This window comes from Microtus pennsylvanicus, chromosome 4 (assembly GCF_037038515.1).
Source record: "Microtus pennsylvanicus isolate mMicPen1 chromosome 4, mMicPen1.hap1, whole genome shotgun sequence".
Taxonomy (NCBI): domain Eukaryota; kingdom Metazoa; phylum Chordata; class Mammalia; order Rodentia; family Cricetidae; genus Microtus; species Microtus pennsylvanicus.
Window position 1 is genome coordinate 78017990 of NC_134582.1, and position 17653 is coordinate 78035642.

General features: G+C 46.8%; 1 pseudogene; it reads left to right on the forward strand.

The window, feature by feature from the left end:
- Positions 1-340: 340 nt before the first annotated feature.
- On the forward strand, positions 341-16660 carry LOC142849029 (mitochondrial fission regulator 1-like; annotated as a pseudogene).
- The last annotated feature ends 993 nt before the right edge of the window (positions 16661-17653 follow it).

A 17653-nucleotide genomic window follows, 5' to 3' on the forward strand; every position in this document is an offset into this window, starting at 1 on the left:
TGAGAACTTGGAAAAGGCCTGAGTTGAGCATGTGTGATCCAAAGCCTTCCCCTTTCCTGGTGAACAGTAAGAGGAGAACTGGGCAGGGTCCAGGGCTCATGCTGCTGACACCGCGCATGTCTTAACTCCATTGAGGATGTGGAAGAAAGAGCTCTCATTGACTGCTAAGGAGAGATAAGAATGTACGTAGTAGCATCTAATAAAAGACAGAATCCTGGAAAAGCTGAGGAAGGTGTAGGCCACTGTGCATCCGGGTTTGTTCTTTGAGCTGCTGTGGATGCCTGAAGGATTTGAACTGCACATTGGGAAGACTCAAAATGCTGGACTGGATAAGGTCGTCATGAGGATGGTGCTGCAGCCAGCTGGAGTTAGCATGCAGTTGGTACTTTGGAAACCCATATAGCTCATCTCGAGGTATCGTAAGGAAAATTGGTACCAATTTATCTCTGATTCATTGTTTAAGAATTCAGTTTCAGCTTGCCAGCCATGCAGAAGAATGGAGCCCCGTGCATAGGCTATGGTGGCATCTTCGGCTAATGTTGAGTGGGTAGTCATAGAAGGAGAATTCTCAGTAACTCAGGCCAAAGGTCAGGTCCACACCAGCCCCCCCCCCCCCGCAAGGATGGCAGTTCCTTACTTTGAGAAGCCCCAAGCAAGCACACTTCCTTCTCAAACTTGTATCAAGACAAACCTCCTCAAAGACAATCCTGGCCAGTGAGAAGGCCTTGCAGAAGAATGAGCTTGCTGCCCTCAGACCTCAGATTGCCAAGACTGTGACCCTGTAGGAGCAACAGAGACCCAGGGCAGGCCACATCTGCTAAGGTAGCACCCTCATCCTCCGCTAGTACTCCCCCAAAGAATGTCTGCTCTAGATATGATTAAAGAAAGAAGATAGTGAAAGCCCAGTGCTGGAAAGACTTTGACCAAGAGGATCCTGAAGAAGTCTGACATACAAAATATTCTAGAGATCCTGAAATATGGGGACAGGGTGAAGTGACGGTTGGCCACCAGGTCAGAGGAAGATGTGGCTACTCTGACCCTGCTGCCCTTGGAGCAGAGGCCCCTGAAAAAGAAGTCACCTCTCAGCATCGACTCAATAACCGAGGCAATGTGGAAAGGGGATCTCCAAAGCCAGGGTTGGAGGCTGCCTCTGAGCCAGCCCAGTTTGGCCCACGTATATTGAAGTCTACAGGGAAAATGAAGGCTTTAATGTTCCCAACTCCTAATAGACAGTGTGCCCCAAAAGGAGGACATCTTCATTCGTATTTCTGCTTTTCTCACCCTAAGTCAGTTGTTTCTTTGGAAATCCCAAACTTACAGAAAAACATAAGTAAAAACAACAAAAAAAACCCACAAAGACTAACTCTGAATTTCACTGCCGAGCAGTTTCCAGTGTTAATTTTCCCCTGCAGGCTTTTATTTATATTTAAATATAACCAAGTGAAATTCAATCTAATAAAATTTTCATTATGACAATGAAAAAAAAAGATAAAAAAGATAAAGTCCCTGAATATCCCCTTTAGACATTTATGCCATATACAGGAGAAGAGGAAAACACTAAAATCAAATCATATTCACTTCCTGATGTGTAAACACTGTTCCTATGCCACTGGATATGAATTAACAGCAGTTAGGAAAGAAGAATGAGTGGCAGTTTATGTTGGCTAACAGACCACCACGGTGGACTTTCCCACTTTACATTACACCTGTATTAGATGGACTCCCCTTTGATATGTCCTGCTGGACATTAGTCCTTCATACCATAATATTTCAGCAGCATCGCTGTAGGTCATAAGGTTGGAATTTGCCCACATCCCCAATCGAGGTTTTCTTTAGAAACTCTCCGACTCATCTTATCACACACAGGGTTAAAGAGCAATGTCAAGACAGAAAGATGTGTTTGAGTGCAGCATCAAAAGAAGAGAAGGGAGGGGCAGGAGGGAGGGGAGGGGAGGGGAAGGAAGGGAAGAAGGAGGGTGGAGGAGAGAGAAGAGAGGGGAGAGAAGAGATGGGAGAAGAGAGGAGGGGAAGGAGGAGAGTGGAGGGGTAGAGGAGAGGATGAGAGGAGAGGGAGGGAGGGGATAGAAGATAGCTGGTAGGTGAAGTGCTCGCTGCACTTCAAGACTGAGGACCTGATTTGGATCTCCAGAATCCATGTACAAGCTGGGGGCATGGTGGTGCGGGCATGGTGGTGCGGGCCTGGAACCTGGCTCTGGGAGGCAGAGACAGCTGGGTCTGGGGGCTTGCTGACTAGCCATTCCAGCTTCAAAGAGTAAACTCCAAGTTCAGTGAAGACCCGCCCTCAACAAATAAGGTCGAAATGCAATCAAGGAAGACAACCAGCACCAACCTCCGACCTCCACATGTGCCCACATGGGCAAAACCTTCACTCGACACACACACACACATACATACACACACACATACACACACACACACACGTACACACACATACATTTTTAAATTTGCTCATGACTTCCTGAAGAAAGCTATGGGTGGAATAACCTTATATTAACCGACTCTGAAAGTCTTGGGGACGGGAAGGGAAGTGGACAGAGGGATTCTCTTACAAACTATTCCTTCCTCCCTTCTTTCCTTCCTGTTTTCTTTCTTAAGACAGGGTCTCTTATGTAGCCATGACTGACCTAGAACTAACTCTCTGTGCAAACCAGGCTGTCCTCCTGCCTCTGCCTCCAAACTAGTGGGATTAAAGGCATGTGCCACCATGCTTGTGACATTTTCTTTATAGACTTTGATGCTACTTTGTTTTTAAAATATAAAACATATCACTTTATAATATTCTAAGTAGAAAAAATCTTTACCCCAAAATACAAAGTTCACTGGAAGAAGGGAAGAGGTTATAGATACTCAGAACAAGCTTAATCAATATGCACACTAGTCAATGGCCATTGTGAAGTGGTTCAAGAACAGCATTGCTGGGCGGTGGTGGCGCACATCTTTAATCCCAGCACGCAGGAGGCAGAGGCAGGAGGATCTCTGTGAGTTGTAGGCCAGTCTGGTCTACAGAGCATGTGCCAGGACAGGCTCCAGAGCTATACGCAGAAACCCTGACTCAAAAAACAAATAAACAAAAAACAAACAAGAAAGGAAGGAAGGAAGGAAGGAAAGAAAGAAAGAAGGAAAGAAAAAAATAAAGAAAGAAAAAAGAGAAAAAAACCCACAGTCTTTTACCCAGGACGAGTAGAGGGTAGGTGGGTGCAAAATACCCAACATCCTTAGAGACCAGTTAGGAAATCCACACAAATGTAGAGGTAGATAAAATCTGAACTTTCAGGGGCAGGGCTTCCTGGTGGGGGCATCCCAAGCAGGACCAGGGCAACGCAAGAGGAGACTGCAACATCAACGAAGGGGGCTAGATGTAACATCCCAAGCAGGACCAGGGCAGCGCAAGAGGAGACCGCAACATCAACGAAGGGGGCTAGATGTGAAGTTACCTGGTAAGGAGCGATGGAGACTTGAGAAAAGAAGGTAGCAGCAGGAAGTTCTCAGCAATGCTTCAGCCTGTGGAACCTTCTAGTCTTCAGAGGGTGTGGAGGCGAAGGGGGAGTTAGCTCATCAATACCGAGCCACATCTGAAGAAGACCAGCTTCCTTTCCCTTCAACGTGGCCTTGGTCTCCCAGGGGACTTCACAACCAAGCTGCTCTCAGTTCCAGGACTTGGGAGTCCTAGGTGCAGACCTGTGAGGCTCATCTCTGGGTCACACTGCAGCTTCTAAAACCATGCCCGCCTCTCTGTCATGCTGCCTCAAACACGTAGTCTCTCTTTGCAACTGTCCTGGAAGGCAGCGGCCACATCAGTGAGGTGAAGCAAGTTCTCTGTTCATTCAGACTTGGTTTCTGTGGCAGTGTCTCTCATTCTCTACTTTGACCCCGGGGGTGAAGCAGCAGGCAGAACGCATTGCCAAGTCTTGGGAAGCAAAGCTTGGACTATGGGCATTACCAGACTGATAAACAGTGGTTTGCCTTGAGATTCCAGGAGAATACAGCACCCATACTATCTTCCTCAGGCAGCATTTGGGCAAAGAGGGCATTGAGCGTGTCCATTTCTACAGGGAAGAAAACAACCAGCTTGTAAATTACTGTTATCAAAGGCACAGAGAGTAATGGGTTTCACCTGTAGTTTCTGAGGCCTGTGGTGTTCCCACAAACCCTTCCTTTGTCAAAAGGGTAACACTCCATAGGTCTAGAGCTCACACAAGTCTTGATAAAGCTTACATTCCAGACTACATGGGCACAGTAAAGCCAGCTCTGGAGAGAGACACACCCACCCTCAGAATGCTCATCCTTGTCGAGAAAGCAGACAGGCCTGCTTGGTGTGGCTCACAAGCACTCCCAGGAGCCTCACATCCATGCTCCTGGCCTTCAGTCTAGACCTACAAGGATTCACTTTGCTCTGCTCACTACAGATACCATCCTAAAAGGATGTGGGCAGGACAGAGCTCGCAGACGCACACAAGCCCTCGCTGTGGCTGTGCTCCTAACTCAGTCCTCAACCCTGCAAGCAGGTGTGACCTCTTTCATGGTCTGACAACTGCCCCCCCAACCTACCTTCTCCAGAAGAACCCACATATCACCCCAGCTTCTTTGGGAGCAGTTTTTAGAGCCCCCAAGGCCTGGTTCTCTTCCTCGGCACCAACTTCCCTCGTTTTATGAAGTCTTTGCTTTCTGCTCACAAGAGCTAAAGACCCTTCAGGGAACACCTGTTGCAAGCCAGGGTCGGGGTACAGCAGTGAGGGAAACAGAGCTCTGCCCTGGTGGGATTTAATTTTTAGCATAACTGGAAAAATCAAGTTCATTCATAAATATCTAGCTTAAGACCGAGCAAGGCTGGGAGGGCCAGGATGGGTAGCCGTGGGGTTGACAGGGTGTTCTGTGAAGTCCCTTCCTGTGGGATGGTTATGGCTCTTAAATGTTGGGGGCTAGAGTGATGAGTTCATCTGTAATGGGTTTATTTCTCACCCTGTTCACTTTTATTACAGTCCTGTTCCCTCTGCACACGAGATTCTAACTTCAACAGAAGCGTATTTGGGTAATCTGATATAAACTAAATTTAAACTTTGACCTCAAACAATAAAATTGCTACTTTCCCTCTCTGAAGACCCGGAATGCAGATGAAGGGCCTGATAGCTTCACTTTCTGGGTTTCTACCTGACATCTAACACGATTCTAAGCTTTGCTGGGAACCATCTGGGGACAGGTCGGGCCTGCAGTGGGCAGCTACCCCAGAGCCCTTCTCGCTTGGAGAGAAGTCACACACTTCTCTCTGGTTCTTGCAGCCTAGCTTCTGCTGTGTGGTACTGCTGCTCAGGGCCAAGCTGGAGCCGAAAACACAAAATCCACCCACTGCCTTCCACTGTACAAAAATCTGTGCTGACTCCCATTTTGAAGGAACCGCTTTAATCCCCACCGCGGGTCAAGGTTAAGTGTGGGCTTACTCCAATCTGCCCCACGTCATGTTCTAATTCCTATAGGTTATCTGACTTGGAAACGAAGGCAGACGGTTGCAGGTCCACGTGGGGCTGGCTGCAACCAAGACCACTGCCTTCCTCTGCGCCTCCAACAGCCGCCTTGCCTGCCACTGTTCATCCGCCATTTCCCAGACTCTGAGCACAGCCTTCACACTGCTCAGGTTTCTAGCGACAAAATTAAAGCCTCACTTTTACTATATTTTTTTTCTAAGGAGAGAAATTAAATGTCACAGTCTGGACCAGAATAAGCCACCGAGCGTTCAGATCCAGGGGTGCCCTGCATTAATAACCATTCACCGAGGAAGCATTTCCTGTTTATACATGGAGCTAATGAGAATCCATCATGCCTGTCAAATACACTGAACAGCAAATTCAAATGTCAAACCAAATGTAAGAGGTCACACATTTCCTTTGCTAACTAAAAGTGTAATTCATAAATATTATTGCTACCAAACTCTCCATCTACATCATTTGTTTAGAAATATGCACATGTAATATAAATTGTGATCAAGTTAAATGGGTATATTATTTCCTGTTTTAAGGGCTAACAGCAGCATGAATTATGCTTTACTGCGAAGAAGGCTTGAGTCATCAGCAGCTCTGCCTGAGCACAGCCGCGCATTTTACACCCCCAGGTTGAGGCCTGCACCTCCATTCATAAATACTTTACATTACCCGGCTCTGCGGATAACTTTCACTTCTTCAGCTGCCTTATAAAACAGCTCTTACTGCTGCAAAGGTCAGCTAAATGGATGTAAGCTTTGGACCTAACTACGCTTAAAAACAAAAGTAAAAAACAGAACGGCTTTACAAAAGCGAGGGTCTTCAGTTCCATCTGCAAGCCCAACTCCAGAATCCCAAGCAGACTGAAATTTTGCATCTGCGCATGGGTGGTGAGACGTGACAGTTGGAACAACCACGCAAGCCCCGGGAAGGAGCTACAGAGCTAGGGAGCACAATTCCATTCCGTTTTGTCTACCATTAACTCATCGACCGTGCTCAGTTTGAAAAGAGAAAACATGTGTACATGTCACTATTTATACTGTTTTAGAACGTAAGGCTTTCCAGGGGGCACAGGGAGAGCAGAGCAAACAGAAGTAGGCTTTCATCTAAAACCCAAGAGTGACAAATAGAACCTGCCAGACAGGGACATGGAAGGACAGCATCAAAGCTGACTGACCATTGCTGGCCATGCTCTGGCCGTTCAAGAAAGGAGTACAGACTCACTCCCCAGTCAACAAAAATTCCCACCAGTGACCTAATAAACATAAACACATGGTTAAGCCCTACTCTCCCAGGCTGAGTCTGATGGAGCTGTTCCTACAGGCAGGCTGGGAACTTAGCCCTGAGTTACAGCACAGCAGAGCCTTGCCAGACTCATAGCCAGGGAAGCCAGAGACCTCATGCCACCACATCCAAGGACCCTTGAGCAGAGCCAGGAGGAGGAGAGGGTGGGCAAGAGGGTCCCGAGGAAGCCTGACTCATCATTGGTTCTGAACCTTTGCAAACCTTCCAAAAGGAGCCTTTGGGACACCGTCGTGGCGGATGATTGTGCAACCGAAGTGTCTTTGATGTCACAGATCAGGGAGGAGGTTAAGCTGAGCTTCTGCGAAAGATAACCAAGACAACCCCCAGCTTTTGAAGTCTGGCGATGACCATTTCAGGGACTCCAGTTTCAGAAGATGCCGTTGACAGACAACAGCGGTGGTTGTTTGTGTGGACATCACAGGGCAAGGGTGGCCTGCTTCTCTCCTGCCCAGTGACTTCCCCGAAGGACCTGAGGTCAGCTCGAGAACGGTGCTGCTGCAGGACAGGTTGAGAGTGCATGGCTCCCACTGAATGCTTTCAGTTTGCTTTCTTCCAGTGGGTTTTTCATGGCATTTTCTCCCCGTCGTAAGCTAATTTGGGGGATGGAGAGGTGGCTTAGCAGCTAAGAGCACTTGTTCTTGCAGAAAACTTGGGTTCAATTTCCAGCCCTCACGTAGCAATTCACAACCATCTATGATTCTAGCTCCAAGGGATCTGATGCCCTGTCTGGCAGCCACAGGCACTGCATACACCTGATGCACGCATGTACACAGATGTAGGTAAACACTCATGCACATAAAACAAACATAAATAAGTCATTTTTTAAAAAAAGATAACGTTATATCATTGAGTCATCTGAAATGGCGAACTATCACATTTGTTACCTATGTTTGGAAGGTCAATAAAAGATAATGACCTTTACATTGCATTTTCTAATTACGGAAATTTATGTAAGATGGATGCCCTAGCTTTGTCTGTGTGCTTGCTTTTGCAGTGCTGGGGACAAGGCACATGGCCTCACATGTGCTCGGCAAGGGCCCTGCCACTGGCCTATGTCTCTGGTCCTCTGTTCAGTTTTAATGAACATATGAAAACACAAGACAGCATCTCACATGGGTTCCCAAGCTCCTCTAGAAATCAGCCTTGACTTGATTTCTGCCGCCCCATACCAATGTCCCCCACTTAGCCTTCTTTTTAGGTAACTTAGTTTTTAAAATCCAGCTTCACTCACTCACATGCCTGACTGTCATCCATGGCATTGCATAACCTACATATTCTACCACGTGTGCATGCTGCTGCCTGACCGGGCCTGATAAGCTTATGTATTCTTCACTGATGGACACCTGACTTTTGCTTTTTTATTCTGTCACTGATTTGGGAGGGCTTTTTAATTATTGCTTTTTATTTGTTATGCTAGAGATCAAACCCAAAGCCTTGGCCACACTAGGGCAACTGCTCTAACGTTGAATTACAACCCCAACCCTTTGATTTTTGAAGGTAAGTTTTGTTGTGTATGGGTAGCCCAGGTTATCCTAAAATTTACTGTGCAGCCCCAGACTGTCCTTACACTCTCAATTCTCCATCTTTCTGCCTCTTACGTGCTAGGATGACAGGCATGTAGCACCACGCTTGACCCACTCCTAGACAGTTGTGAATATCCTTATTCAAGGATTTTTATGGAAAATTATTTTTATTTCTCTGAGGTTAATACCTAGGATTAGAATTTCTGGGTCACAGGATAGATGTATTTTTAACTTTTAAGAAAATGCCGGCTTCCCTGGGTTGTCATACCACGTCATACTCCAGCCAGTAATGCAGAAGCATCTAGTTCTTCCAGACACTGCCAGTGCCGAGTTGTCTCACCTCAACGTCGTGCCAGTGTCTAGCGGTGACACCGTGACTGGACTTCCTGCTTCCCGATCTAATGATGTCAAGCACTTTTTCATGTGCTGCTATGTTTATGCTTGTTCTGAAGGGTCCATGTGGAAGCCTAGTCATCAGAGCGGTAGTTGGAGAGGAGGTAGAACCTGTTAGCGGTAGGGCCAAGAGGATCATAGTGAAGTCACTGGAGCCTTGTCCTCAGATGGGCCTGGTACGGGCCTCACTGAGTGAGTGAGCTGTGCTCTGGGACCGAGTTCCTCCAAAGGACCATGTCTAACTTCCTGCCTGACTGTCTTCACATATATACTCTCCCATATGTATGTGTTCCTGCCATGATGATTCTCTCATTGTCTGATACCACCAAAGGGGCCCTCACCAGACACTAAGCCAATGGGACTTCCCAGGTGTGTCTTCCAACCTTCCAAACTGTGAGCTGCTGAGGCTTCCTTTCCTCAGAAGGACCTGGCTTTATACTTTTGATTCCTAGGTATCTGTACATCATCCGTGGGCTTAACTAGCCATTTGTCCATCATCTTTTATGAAGTTTCTCTTCAAGTCATTTCACTCACTTTTGATTGGATGCTCGTCATTTATTTAACTTTTAAAATCTTTCATATATTCTCTAACTTAATCAATGGTTTAGTCTGTGGTGGATCCAATCTTTGAATGGCTTGGAGGTTGGGGGAGTGTGATAGCTGGGACCTAGTTGCAGGAAGTAGGTCATGGACATGAGTCTTCGAAGGGTTTTGCTAGCTCTTTGCCTCTCACTCTTTCTTCTCCCCACCCCTCTCCTTCTTGGCCACCATACTGTGATGTCCATGACGCTCTTCCTGGCTTCAGACCGGAAGTAATGGAATCAAGTCAGTCTTGGACTGAAATCTCGAGACCATGAGCCAAAATAAGTTTTTATTATTTTTGAATTGTTTCTCTCAGGTGCTTGTTGTGACAATGAAGACTAATGCTGGTTTGGTAACGTTATACAACTTTCCAATAATTTGAGCTCTGTGGCAATTAGAAGCCAGACTGCTCAATAAACAGCACATGTTTTCCAGCGAATTCGGGTGCTGGGAACCAAACATGTATTAGGTATAGAAAGGTTTTTTTGATTGATTAAAATTTAAATATAATCATAAGATGTCCCCTTTAATTTTTCGTCATCTTTAAGTCTACACTGTATAGTCTACACTACAGCTCTATCTAGTTTCTTGTGTACAGTATTTGGTAGATATATTTTAAAATCTTTTACTTTCAACTCCGTATCTTCATGTTTAAAGTATTAGTCCTCATAAGGCACATAGAGTTGGGTCCTGCATCTTTACTCTCTGCTTTCAATTGGGATGATTAGTCTATTTATTATTGATGAATTTGTTCATATATTTTATTTTATATATACCAAATTTGAGATCTATCTTTATATATTCATTTTTTACTGTTGAAGAATTTTATGCATGCATATAATGAATTTCCTCTCCTCCACCCCTCCGTGCTCTTTCTGCACTTTGATTTCTTGTTCTATGCATTCTGTATCTTGGAGAAGAATTTTGTTTCATCACCTATACTACCTTTTTGGTCCTATCACTCTAAATTATACTCTAAAATTTTCTGTAGAGACTGTATTCTTTATCTTGAATTCATCACAACTTACCTTCAAAAATGTTCCATTACTACGCTAGCCATTGAGAAACATCAAAGTAAATGTTGGCATACATGTCATATGTGTTTATGTATGTTTCTAAGGTTGGAAGTCACATGTTTATTATTTTTCTTTACATGACCTGCTGCCTTTAAAGAGGTTTGAGGGTGCCTTTCACTCACCCTTAATCATCCAATCACTTTTCTCACCTTTGCTTTAGAGCAGGTTTCCTTCTAAAATCATTCCTGCCTGCTCCTAGAAGTCCTCTTTCCATGTCCTGACTACTGGAGACATTTCTGTGGCTTTTGTCTTCTTTGTCTCGTCACTGGCTGTCAAATATCAGCTTGTCAGGGCTGTCTGTCTGTCTTTCTTGCCAGGCTAGAGCCGTTGTGTCATTGTCTACTGTCTTCTGTTATATCTGATGAGCCCTTGCCTTCATCTTATAATTGTTCACCTTGGCTTTTTCTTCCTTTTCTGGCTGATTTCAAGATTTTTTTTTCTTAACTTGAAGGAAAGTAAGGACTTTCTCTCTTGGCTATGATCTTATTAGGGATTTTCTGTGTTCTTTGAGCTAAATGGGTTCTGTTTCTTCCTGAGTTTCACAATTTTTTTCCTGATCTTGTCATTGATTTCTTCTGCCTTTTTCTCTCATCTCCTTCTGGAGCTCTGGTTGGTTGGTTGTTAGGCCAATTGCTGTTACATTTTTTGCTTGTGTCCTATTCTGCTTCCCATTGCTATGACCAATGCCATGACCCAAAGGATTTAGTTTATCTTACAAACTCCTTGGTCATAATCTGTCACTGGAGGAGTTCAGAGCAAGACCTCCAGGGCAGGAACCTGGTGACAAGCACAGAATCAGAAACCATGGAGGAGTGTTGCTCACTGCCTTGCTCAGATGACTGGACTGATACTCACTGCCTTGCTCAGATGACTGGACTGATACTCACTGCCTTGCTCAGTTAACTGGACTGATGTTCACTGCCTTGCTCAGATAACTGGACTGATGCTCACGGCCTTGCTCAGATAACTTTCCCACACAGCCCAGGCCCACTTGCCCAGGGAGCATCACTGCCCATAGTAGGCGGACCTTACCTATCACTTAGCATTTAAGAAAACCCCACACAGCTATGTCTATAGGCCAATCTGGAGACCCTAATTGCTCAGTCGGGGCTCCCTCTTCCCACGAGAGTATAGTTGACAACCAATATTTGCCATCACAGTTTGGTTTGACTTTTTGTTTCAATACTCAGAACCACTGAGTCCCAGTCTCTGAGGTCACGTTTGTTCTTCTGTCTTCAGTCCTCCTGTTCCCACTTAGCATCTTAGCCAGGTCTCACAGCTCCACTGTGAATGTGTTGCCTGTCTTTCCATTAGGTCCTTATACTTATGCCAAAGACCTAATGGGCAGGGACTATATATACAGTTTGACAATGTCTGACGATTCCAACTTTCATGGGATTATTTTGCATCTTAACAATCACATCTTTCTTTCTTTGAGATGTGTGTGCTTGGTAAATCTATACTGAGCCACACACTACATTTATAGTAGAGAGGTGACTAAATGCATACTAAAATCGAGAGCTCTATTAGCGTGTTCACGCATGAAGATAAATGAGTGTCTGGTTTCTATTGAACGGGTTGTGGACTTTGTTATTTTAGCCACATCCAGCGGTGATCACAACCCGTACTCACTGTTAAGCCCAGTATGACCGTTTGTCTCAATGCTCCTAACGACTGTGATAGCTTGAAGGAGAAATGGCCCCTACAGGCTCAGACGTTTGAACATTTGGTCCCCAGATGATGGCACTATTGGGGACTGTTATGAAACCTTTGGGAGGTAGAGCCTTGTTGGAGGAAGTTTGTCACAAGGGGGTGGGCTTTAGAACTTTATAGTCTGGCCTTGCTTCCTGTTCTCTTCCTCCCTCTCTCCTCTTTCCTCCTTCTATGTGCAGATGAAATGTGACCTCTCTGCTCCCTCCCTGCCAGGCTAACCTCCATTCCTGCTACCCCAGCTTCCTGCCATGATGGACTCTCTCTCCAGAACCGTAGCTGAAATAGACCTTTTAGTTTCGGAACTGATTCGCCTGGGTATTCTATTACAGCAACAAAAAAATAACTAACACGACCACCTTGCCCCTTGTGAACTACAAGATGAGAGAGGTCTCTCAGCATTACCGCCCATCTCCAGTAGCTGCTGCTGCCTGGTGCCCTGTGGAAGTCCTTGCAAGCCGAATCTATTTAGGGAGCCTGACATCTGGCCTTAGAGAGGATCGTGAATTCCCACCTTTCTCCCAGCAGCAGGAGCAGTAAACTGAGGCGCCATAGCGTGGGCAGGTGTCTGGGTCTCATCCAGCAGAAGAAAACTGCCCCATACTCTGGAGGGTCTAACTGAGAGTTGGCTGCTACCCATCCTCCAGCAACACATGACTGTGGACTGTTCCCCTGGTGTGGTTCAAGGTAGTTCCTTTTGGTTCTCCTGCCCTAGCTGCAGATGGGACCCCTACACCCATTCAGTCCCTTGCTGCTAGCAGACAACCTCACCTCTCACTCCCCAGACATCAGGAGTGATAGGCGGTTCCATTGGTTTTCCTTACATTTAACTATAGTACAGGATGTTCCTGCGGCATAGGTGTCCTCTAGCCCCTGGTCTGCCCTGACTCTCTTCTTTAGTTCATAGAGGCCCATGGACTAGAGGGAGACAAGGGAACACACCCATGAATTCTATATTGTGTTGTTGTCCACACTCGGCTCTCCTAAGTCCAGCATCCTTGTAACTGCTTACAACTCCCCTCCTCTCCTCCACTTCCCTCTCCTCCTTCCTCCCTCCTCCTTCTTGCTGCTCTACCCAAGATAAAGCAGCCATGTTTCTCGGGAAAGCCCACTATTCAGTTTTAATTCACTAGGTTATATCTTCGAGGTTGCTCTGTAATGGACTGGATATGATTTTGTAAGCTGTCTGACGTTTTTATTTTTAATGATTAGAGTAAGGGCATCATTCTCTTATGGATTTTACATCCTAGATGGAGTTCCTTTCTAAGGATGAGTATTAGTAATAACTTGCTTTGAGTTTGTATTTACAGGATTTCTAATGTTTGTCTTTCACACATTATTTCTTTGCTAATGAAACTGAAATGAAATCTCACTTCCCCTCCCCGTGAGTCTCATAACCTTTTGCATATGGAGCTGTTCATATGAGGGAAGGAGTTCATGCATCATAAACAAAGGAATAAGCTTAGAATTGTAACTACAAAGCAAGACATAGCTACCGAGCGTTAGACACACAGCAGGCTGGACATACAGCCACCATCAGTTAGATACACAGCCACCGTGGGTTAGACACACAGTAGGCTGGACACGCAGTCACCAAGGGGTAGACACTCAGCAGGCAAAGCAAGTAGTGTTTTATATGTGCACAATTTTGTTTCTTACCACTCAATGAATGGTGTGTTGGTTACTAGGTGAGGAAATGCATGCTTGGGGAAATTAAATGACATGGCTAAACCACAGGACCACTACCCTAAGCAGTGTGAGTGCTGGAAACCATACTCACACAGGACCATTACCCAGGGAATTTAAGACTTGACCCCAAGCAGTGTGGGTGCTGGAAACCACACTCAACCTACATGTCTTAGGGAGGTGAGTGGGAGTGAGCGTTATAATTTCCTTAAGCTGAGCAGTCTTTCAGTGATGATCGGGCATCTGAATTTGGACCGGCTCATGTGTCTCTCTGTACATCCAAGCCCTGAGTAACACAAGCACCCCACTCGCACATACCCCACTCCCACCCCCACATGATTCTTCCATGACGAACTTCGCCTCCCATATTTTATGTTCCCAGGTGCCCTGACATCATTCTGTTCTTAGGAAGAAGCCTTTCCCCAGGGCATGCACCAGACTCAGGACCAAGACCGGATAAGGGCACACAATGAGGAAGACGAGATACACCTGTAAGCAGGACCAGGATGAAGGTAAGAAGAACGACTGACTGCCCAGGAAAGCTCCACCAGTGCTCTGTCTGCAGGAAAGCAGGAGAGCAGCAATGCACTATGGGCCAGCAGCTACCAGAGCTGCAGAACAAGCCTGTGGCTTTGAGGGAAACATCATCTACTCCACTTGGAATTCAACAGCAGTCCTTCCCAGACGTGTGGTCTCAAATGGAGCTTGGCCTTCTTCAAACAACCCTAGCCGTTCAAAGCAAGATTGTCTACAATCATTTGTAAAAGGACAAATGGGGGACCAGAGATCAAACGTACCTAAATCTCTTCTATCAGTGGGCAGCTACTTTCCGGAGTCTGAGAATGTGCCTGGTGCTGCTTCCTGGTCTGCCTGGCTGTCCTTTCCTTAGGTACCTGGGATCCTGGAAAAGCAGAAATGTGGTTTTACTTAGACAAGTCTCTATCTCGGGCAGATGGATGGGATGATAACCAGCAGTTCAATCAGCTCCTGCTCCGATGGCCGCCACAGGCTATTTTGGAATTCGTCCCTGGGATAGCTGCGGCTGCTTTCTTTAAAGGGGATCAAAACATTGAAACGCATCCAAGAGTTCTGCTCAGTAACCCAAGAGCAGATGCCGTTCATTAATAGGAAATGCACAACTTCCCTGACGTTCTTAAAATTCCCTCAACATTCCTCAGGGGAAAGTGGGCCCCTTGGCTGTGAGTCCTCCTCTTACAGGACTGTTTGTGTCACAGGCTAGCCCTTCTGGGATGAGCTTACCTCTAGGAACAAGAAAAATTAGGCTTTTTGTTTGTTTGTTGTTTGTTTCCATTTGGGTAACCAGCAAAGGAACAGTATATTCTGGGCTCTTCAGGCTAAGGTGGGCTTGGAGCATTTAGAGAAAGCCCATTGTGGAGTGCTGAAGAGGAAAGGGGTTGGGATCCAGGACACTTGACATGACACAGGGCCATGTGTGCGTGACCTGCTTGTGTCCCTATTTTTTGCTGCTGCTAACTGGCACTCTGGCCCTGTCACTTTCTTCCCCATCATGCCATGTCCCATGGTGATCTTGGCTCCCCTAAAAGCCTCCTAGGTTAGAGACCAGAGGTTACCACACAGCACCACACACGCTCAGGGAATATTTATTGAGTGAATCAATAAATAAGTAGACAACCAAAGGGGCAGCCCTGGGAGTGGGAGGGGACCCCAAAGGCCAGTGTCTGCTTACCCTATCTCCATGGGGTGAAGGGATCATCCCACCCCCCTCCACTGAAGTAAGCAATGAAATTACAATGTGCCTCCCAGAGGGAAGCCAGGATCTGGAGGATCAAACACTTTATGGGTCTGCCAGGCAGGCAGGTTCCCAAACAGAACTCCTCAGAAGGAGGCAGAAACTGCGGGGCAGCGTCCTCTCCCTCTGCTTCTGCTTCCTTTAGCTCCCACAGGCCTGTTCCTGCTTCCTTTCTTTTTCTGCGATAAAGCAATCTGCACTGGGGCAAGAAAGGACTTATTTGGCTCATTTCAAGCCACAGTTTTTCACCGAGGGAAAATCAGGACGGGAACTCAAGTGGGAACTTGAAGTAGAAACCGTGGAGGGATGCTGCTTGCTGCCTGGCTCTCTGACTTTCTCACAGGTTTATCCTCAGCTAGCTTTTACATGCTTCCCTAGACCATCTGCCCAGGGAATGGTGCTGCCAAGAGTGGGCTGAGCCTTCCTATGTCAACAACCAAGACAGTTCCCCCCAGACATGCCCACAGGTTTCGGTTTATTAAGACTCCCTTCTAAAATGACTCCCGTCTGTGGAGCTGACAGCGCTAACTGGGACAATGGCTAAGCTATGACAAGCTCGCAGTGTGGCTGGAAACATCAAACGAGATGCTGTCATAACGAACTCACTAACATATGCCCGGGACTCTAATGGGTAAGTGGAGGGGGTGAACAGCAATGGGAAGAAACTGCATTCTCGATGCTGGAACATTCTAGCTTAAGACACAAGGGGTGGGCATAAAGAACTGGCTAGACCAAAGGGCCTAGAGCTCTCACAATATGGCAGCCTGCCTGGATGTCTGTGCCACACCACCATGGCCTCAGTCAAGAGACTAGTCCATGGAAATGAGGTTGGTGGGGAAACTGGGGAACCCTATGCAGGCTCTGTAGCTGAAGACAGGAGGACAAGGCCACTGTTGCTGTGTTGTTACTGATAGAGTGGTGTTGACACACCTAGCATCTCACAATTGCACACCCTCTTACTAGGAGACTCAGTCTGACTTACAGCCGTATTCCACCAGGCGCCTGGATGCAGCCTTTATCACACAGCAAGCAGGAAGGCTGGCTGCCAGACACTGTCATTCACTGCTGTGCCCACAGACCTACGAACACATGTTGGATTCCTCCCCTAACAGCCACCCTTGACTTTGCCCTTGCCCCAGTGTTTTCTTATTTGATGTCTGTCCTACTATAGCGTGTATATTTCTAATCCACTTCTGATCCTCCTTTGTGCAAAATGGGGCACAAATTAAAAGCGAAAGGGGATACCAGTGATGAGGGAACGGAGCCGTGGAAGCGGCGTTCCCGCAGCTTCAGTAGCAGAACCGCTCTGCTGACCTTTCCGGCCCTATCCACCTCCGGGAAGACGCCAATGGTGAAGTTCAGGTTTGTCCTTAGGAGGCCTTGCTACCAGGCTGCTCCCCAGATTGTGTTACCTCGGGCCCCATGGAGAGGTTGCCTAGCAACACCTACCAGCTTCATGTCTCTAAATCCCTCATTTGTGTCTTCCATGCAAGCAGCACACTGTTCCCTGACCCCGGTCAGCAGCCTGCCCTCCCACACCTCTCCCTAGAGCAGGGCTGAGCCTCTGCCCTGGGCAGGTGGAGGCAGGAGCCCGGACCTTGCTTTACTCCTGACCAAGATTCCAGGCTGTTGAGCATGAGTGGAGATAGACATGCAGACACCTTCAAGCTTCGGGAGCTGTTCTGCCTGTGCTGGGGGGGGGGGGGGGTAGATAGCCCAGAGAGGAAAGGAGAAGAAGGGGAAAGAAGATAGCTGAAGCTTAAAACCCGAACAGCCATTCCAGCACATGCCTCCTTAGAGACTTTAGCTCTTGTCAGGTAATGTTTCATCCAGAAGGGTCAAAAACATACAAGCAAGTAAACAAACGATGGTGTGCTTAAGATGGGTCTAAACAGTAGGAAAAATAAACACAGTGTTTTAAAACAAGACCGTGTTGCCTATCTGTGGAAGCAAAGAGACTAGAAGCTTTGCGTGTGACAAGGATGGCTTTGTGATACGCATATTTCTCCTGAGCTTCAGGAAGCTAAGAGGCTGGGAGTAGAACTGGGGATGAGGGTAGGGGTGGGATGAGGTGGAGCTGGGGATGAGGGTAGGGGTGGGGTGGGGTGGGGCTGG